The sequence below is a fragment of the Sinocyclocheilus anshuiensis genome, unplaced genomic scaffold (assembly GCF_001515605.1).
Source record: "Sinocyclocheilus anshuiensis isolate Anshui unplaced genomic scaffold, SAMN03320099.WGS_v1.1 scaffold348, whole genome shotgun sequence".
NCBI classification, from domain to species: Eukaryota; Metazoa; Chordata; class Actinopteri; order Cypriniformes; family Cyprinidae; genus Sinocyclocheilus; species Sinocyclocheilus anshuiensis.
In genome coordinates this window covers 1,659,132-1,666,360 of record NW_015555762.1, presented here as the reverse complement: position 1 = coordinate 1,666,360, position 7,229 = coordinate 1,659,132, and the positions used below count along the sequence as shown (strand labels likewise).

The 7,229-nt window shown below is 36.9% G+C and overlaps 1 protein-coding gene across 1 annotated transcript in view; it reads right to left on the bottom strand.

Annotated features, from left to right (window-relative positions):
• The window catches only part of erbb4a (erb-b2 receptor tyrosine kinase 4a), a 171,795-nt gene that overhangs the window by 71,280 nt on the left and 93,286 nt on the right, over positions 1–7,229 (bottom strand). The window lies entirely within an intron of this gene.

Sequence of the window (7,229 nt, the reverse complement as noted above, 5' to 3'; positions counted from 1 at the left end):
TTAAGTTTTAACAGACCAACTAAAGCGTGCGGGGAGGGGTAATTGAGAATGAATGGGGGAAAATCACGTGAGAGTAGGCAATCTCCATCATGATATGATTGGATATGACTGGTTATGTTCAGCTGTGATTGGTTCATGCAATAAATCCTGTCAAAATAAGACTTGGAATGGCCTGAAAACATGATCTGTGGGAGTTTTAGTGAGTAATCAGCTTGGTGAAATTTAAAGTTAATACCGTGTCTATGACGAGCTTTGATGACAGATGACCCAAAAAATTCAAAAATAGTTAAACGTTAACTATTAAAAAGAATATAAATTCACAAATAAAATATATTGTTTAAATTGTTACTGCCTTGAGTTATTATTTTGGAATACATGTAAAATGCTTAAAAAACACTAACTTGATGAGATTCATAATAAATAGAATCAATTGATAACAATTTAAAAAATATATAATATAATTTAATTGTTTTTCTTTTCTCTCTCTCTCGCTAATTATTTTTCTGATAGTACAAGTAATGTTTATTTAACCAATAAAATGTGACTGGGACATAAATTTGATTGAAAAAAAAAAAGCCTCCTCATTTTAGAACACCACTGCACTACTGAGATTATATATATATATATACACATACACACATAAAGATAAGAACACATTTGTGGTTTACGGGGACTCTCCATAGGCGTAATGGCTTTTATACTGTACAAACTGTATTTTCTTTCGCCCTACACCAACCCTACACCTAAACCTACCCCTTACAGAAAACTACTGGCAATTTTTGAATTTCATAAAACACCATATTTTGTTTGTTTTTAAGCATTTTGTTTTACAAGGACACAGGAAGTGTCCTCATAAACCTTGTTTACGTTGTAGTACCCATGTCATTATACACATTTGTGTCCTCATAAACCATATATACCAGTACACACACACACACACACATAAAGAAGTTCTGAAGCTGGTTTCATCAAGATGTCATTTTAACCTGTTGCTGAAAGCTGACCAGCTCGGCTCTTGCCTCTATATGAAGACAAATGAGAGCTAGCGAGGACAATTCCCTAACATAATCTATTAGATCATGGACCTGTGGAACCATGACAACAAACAGGGTATTTTGCTCAACAGGCTTAGCGAATAACAGAAACTCCAGTCGATAGCGCAGTAGAGGCATTTGTGCCAGAGTTATAATGTGGGAGGCCACTGGGCTGATGGTGATGCTGCTGAAGTGGAGGCAGGAGTAATAAGCAGTTATTGAACCCCGGAGGGTGACTGTTTCTCTACATTACAGCAAGCTATATTACGGCCCGCCGCCTGCAGAGCAGACCACTCCATATTATTGCTGTGGACAAATTACACCTTTCCCCACTAAATTCATTCACTGTCACAGTTAGGTAGTCCCAGAGGACATGGAGGTGCCATGGTGTATACAGAGCGAAGATTTAGACCTCTGCTGGACAAATGGAGAATAGATTTCCTTATTGAATATGTCACATATCTGTGGGTGAGAAAAGCAGCTGGTGAGGAGAACAATGCCCTGTCCGGTACCATGTTTCTCTCAAATAGGGGTCTCCTCTGTGCTGGGGTTAATTTGTTTCTGAGAAAGTGCACTAGAGAGGCTAATGTAAGACGTTGATCTTTTTTTTTCCACCCTTTCCTTCTACTTGTCCTTTTTTCTCTCTCAGCTACATTGCTTAAATGTGGATATTAATTCGCAAAGAGTGTCCCACTTTCACTTTTCACCAGGGCTTAATACACAGAACACATATGGCATGTATTAAGATTAAAGGTGCGGATAAAGTACTGACACCCAGGTTCTTTCGTCTGCTTCAAAAAAGGCATCCTAGAAAAATGTATGATGGTAAATTTCCACTTTGATAAAAGCTGTTAGATATGGAAGCCTGTTTTTGCTTCAGGGTGAAAAAAAAAGAAAAGAAAAAGAAAAAAAAAGTAAATAAGAGAAAATTAGAGTAAAATAAACATTACTCTTTTTTAACAGTTACAATAATATGTAAAATTGCAATTATAAAACTATTCACTATAAATATGCACTACTGGAAGATATAAAGTTTCAGTTGAGAGACAGAAAGTCAAATTTACAAGAAATAATGATGATTTTGAGATATAAAGTTGTGCGTGTGAGATATGTAGTCACATCATGAGAAATAGTCACAATTACTTTTTAATTTTTTAGCCTCTGAGATTTAACAGGCTTCCAAAGTTAGAAGTGAGTCGATGGTTTGCATGTCTTAAACCCTCTGGAATAGCTAAAAAGTACTAAAATTACTAAAAATTTTAATGAACGAAAGCTAAATAGAAATATTGAAAATACTGAAAAACAATAAAAATTACAAAAGCATACCATAACACTAAAATTACTAAAACTGAATTAAAATGAACGAAAGCTAAAAAGAAATATTGAAAAACAATAAAAATGACAAAAGCATACCATAACACGTACAGTAAAATTACTAAAAGATAAACCTAAATGAAAATTGAACATATAAAAACTAAAAATGGTAATTATGCTACAAATTTACCAGATAACTGGTGTGATAACTAGTGTGCTTTATTTACTCAATTTTTTTTTGGCAATTGGTGAGAATGGCTATATTATGAAGCATGCTACAGAATTCACCTCAAAAATCTTGGCCTTCAACTTTTAGTGTTCTGAGCTTTTGCTTTACTATGGTTTAGAAGCAAAAGTGTTTCAAATGAAATGTTCAATATAAGGGTGACTGATGTGCTCAAAATCGAAGAATGAAAAATGAGAATGTGTCCTTTTGCACACTGCCCACACTAACCCAATAATCCATGATCGTTTCTGATGCTAAGGGATTCCTTTCCATACTTCAATGGCGTTTGTCGACAGAAACTGAGCCCTTAGCTTTAGAGACTTGAAAAGCCCACATCAGAACTTCAGGATATGGGATCCAGGCAGGATCGATGGAGTGACAGATCACCACATTAACACCCATCCTGCTATTTCACACACTCATCATTTTTGACTCTGTAAACCCAAGCTCCTGGGGCGCTAATGTGCAACAAATCTGTTCATTACATTTGCTTGAGATATCCACACTTTTCAGGTCTCCAAGTTTGGACAGCGTTCATGTTTTCATCCAGGTTCTTAGCATGTTTTATTGTACATTTTAACTGTTTATAGGCATATATACTGTAAACAAATAAACAAATCAATACTTAAATCAATCAATTTGTTATTATCTTAAATCTTTTAAGAAAAAAAATATTTACAGTGGCATTCTGGCAAAAGGATATTCCTGTCTTGAATGGGGTAAATTCACAATATGAACAATTATTTAATTATAACAGATTAGATTAATTTTAACAAAGTCAGAATTGAATTGAACACTTGATGTACACAATATTTTTCTCAAAATGCAATAAAACATATTGAAAAAAAGATGTTTGCCTAACACTAGGAAGAATGACCAATTCTGCCATGGAACTTTTATCTCACTATTCTAACTTTTTTCTTGCAATTGTGAGTTGATATCTTTCAAATCAAACTATTTTTCTCAGAATTGCGAGTTTATATCTTGTTTATATCTTGCAATTAGGAATTAACATGTCACAATTCTGACTTTTTTCGCAGAATTTTGAGTTTTACTTCCTCTGCAATTCTATATAGCAGTTTATATCAGTCTACAGTATATCTCACAACTCAGACCTCTTTCTTGTAAGATATAAACTCAGAATCTATAATTAAATCTGTTAACAGATCTGCTATTAATGTAATATGTTAATGCAAATATTAATCTAAATGCTACAGTAAGTCTTCAAATAAATTAGCCAATTAATGAGATTCAGCACACTTGAGTTAGGAACATTATTAAGATTCCAACACAATCATGTTCAAACTCTTTGAGTTATTGTGTCATCTCTGCAACAAAATATCTCCCTCAATCCAAGTATGAGAGAACAGGCTGTTTATTTTTTTTTTCCGGAATGTTGGCGATCGTTTAACTGCTCAGAGCTCGGCCAATGAAATCGCAGCAGTCCCTCATCCATCATTAGCTGACGGGGTCAAAGTGAGCCACCCTCTCCTCATGCTAAAAACTCCAGTCTGCCCTGAATCATCATTCTCTATCACAAACCTTAATATATGCCATTGATTAAACCAATATCAGTAAGTGACACTAACCCCATTTGGCTATAAGGACATCTGCAATGATCTCGGACACAGTTTTCTCTTCCTGGTGAGAAAACTATATAATACAACTCTAAAGATTTTTCTCTTAAAGGAGATCAGTGTAATATTTTATGTCTCAAAACAGCCTAAAATGCTGATCATAACAAGAATCTACTGCTGAGATCAGGGCCATCCTTAGCTGATGCGGGGTCTGGTGCGAGGTAAGGAGCGGGGCCCCCTCGGTCCGTTCTCGATTGCGGGGGTGGTGGGGGGTATCCCCTCAATCTGTTCGCCGCGATGCCCCCTCAAAGTGCGGGGACCGCCCAAAGGACAGCCCTGGCTGAGATACATTAAAAAAGGACCATGCTGAAGACGTGCTGAAGAACGTGTTTGCTGCCTTTTTAATGAGATGAGCCTCAGTTCTCACATTCTGAATCAATAATAATTTGCTTAAACTGCAAAAAGAAGGGTGTAAACAGCAGAAATCTGACATGAAGTGGACATTACATGATGCGGTCAGCCAATATATAATCAGGTGACTATAAATCAGATTCATGCAATAATCCATATTCTTATTAAGAGTCACAGTTGCCGAATGTAATATAGTAAAAGTAATATCTCAGGTGGACGGCTATTATAGGAGGTCACTGAAGCATAGAAATCCTGTTGGGGGTGGAATTATGTTCCCATTCCATCAAACTTGGGATTTACCAACGGCATTTTGCTTCTGGGATGAAGTATGTGAAGCAACAAATCTACAAAGAAGCGTAGGGAGGTATGGCAGTGCTGTGCACATGACAGGGAACATTCGGTTGAGTAATGTGATAGAAATTTATGTTTATAATAGATATAATCATGCATCTGCATTCCAGACTTCCGAATGTAATGTGTTCCCATTGCAGTTAGGCTGTTCATATCAAAATTGACCGTAATATCCCCAGCGATGAGCAGGAAGTTTGATGGTTTCCTCTTGAAAATGAACTCTGTCAAGTGCAATAACATGAATCAGCATGTGAAGCGCAGAAAGAAGACACGTCCCCGGCTCTCATATCTGAGAATTGTAGATACTATTGCAGCCATGAGTTTTTAGAACAATGCTTCAAGTACAAGTTTAAAATATCTCATCTAGACATTCATTATATACATTCTGGTGCAGAAATATGGTTCATTCAAATGTTTTTCAAAAATGCTTAACATACATAAAGTCTAGATAATAGTCACTAAGTGTTTTATTATGGCTATTCTATTTCTACTATTTGCATATGATTATCATTTGCATGTTTGCTTGAATCGGGACATTACCAAACAAGTCCTTTTCATAATGTCCTATATAAATATACTGATGTATAACATTACTTACACACTACAAAACAAGATTACAAGTTGGTTAATACTAATTAAACTCACATCCAAGGGACAAGTACTCTGGAATGTTAAATGCAAGGTGTGATTTCTACTGATCTGATAAAAAATTTTTTTATTAATTTAATCAAAAGAAATAAAGGTTGATTTAGACATTAAATAATAACTTTCACTCGTTGGTCTAGCCTAATGTAGTCAGGCTGATTTAGCTACAGTATATTAATTTATTAGATTATTAATAGTTGGATAGTCATAATAAATAATGTCTTAAAACTAGATCTTTTAGATGTTGCCAATGATTGGTTTAAATGGGTTTTTATGTGTGTTTGCATTCACAACAAAACTTTACCATTACAATTCAGATCATTATAAAAATCCAGAAATGCAAAAAAACACATGACATGTTTTTGAAATTGTAGTGTTTTGATGTCCAAACATAAATAGACATGATCACAAGACAAAATCGGGATAATGGGCAAAAATCAACGATGCATTTCTCTGCTTTCTACTTTCCTTTCAGATTTTTTTTGTTTGTTTTTTGTTTTTTGTGTGCATGAAAGTCAGTGGGGCCCAAAAAGAAGAAGAAAAAAAAAGTGAAGAAAAAAAAAAACTTTTCATTGTAAATACAAGAACACTTTTGCATTTAGCAGAAGAAAGACTGACATGAATGATACAGAATGACATGAGAATGAGTAATGAACTGCAGAATTTTTATTTTTGGGTGAGCTATCCTTTAAATGTAACTATATTGTACATCTAATCACAATTGTAATCAAATCTATGATCAAATCTGTTAAACTACCTGATAGAGTAGCTGAAGACAAATTGTTGCAAAGTAGATTACAAAATGATACACATTTAATGATGCGAAGTGCTCACAGCTAAACCGATTGAAGAGAGATATTATTCATTACAAGTGACCGTCTCGGTTACGTATGTAACCCTCGTTCCCTGAAGGAGGGAACGGAGACGTCACGTCGGTGACCGACGAATTGGGATCTCGCTTCGAGAGACCAATCTACTGTAAACTAAACGAGCCAATGCACATTGGCATACGATGATTGCATCCAGCTGCCGCTGATGACGGCGCAAGCACAAATGGGCAGCAGGTGCAACGCATACCAGCTTTTCGCTTCGGAGCCGAGCGACAACATCATTCTGCTCCTGCAAAATCAGCTTCATGTGTGACGAGTTCAATGCATTCTAAGGGAGCTTTTGTGTTGGCGGACGGCGCTTCAGCGGTGCTCGTTCCTGTGTCGAGTGGGTTGCGCACTTCAGGCTGCACGACCCCCTGTTGTGCTGCAAGTGGCCATCTACCCTGTAGGTCTCAGCACCTGAAAGAGCATTTCCCTGAAAGAGCTTATTTTCCTAAAACAGCTACAGGGGTGCGTCTTTGTAAAGATGATGGATCGTCTTTTTAAAGATGCCGTTTCACCCGTGGCGTTTCTGGATGCGGTTGTTACCTGATGCCGGGTGATGGTCACGATCGCTGCCTCACGTGTCTGGGCATTAAGCATGCTGAGGTGGCGTTCGTAGATGAGTCATTTTCCCATTCCGGGAAGATGACCATCTGGGAGCTGCGGACCAGACTCCGTTACCTCCAGGGGGGTGGAGTTCCTTTGCCTCTGCCTCGATCTAGCTCTCGTCCTGGCAGCAGCCAGACGAGGGCTACTTCAGGCAGTAGCACGGGCGGTCTGAGGGTAACAGTGATGGCAA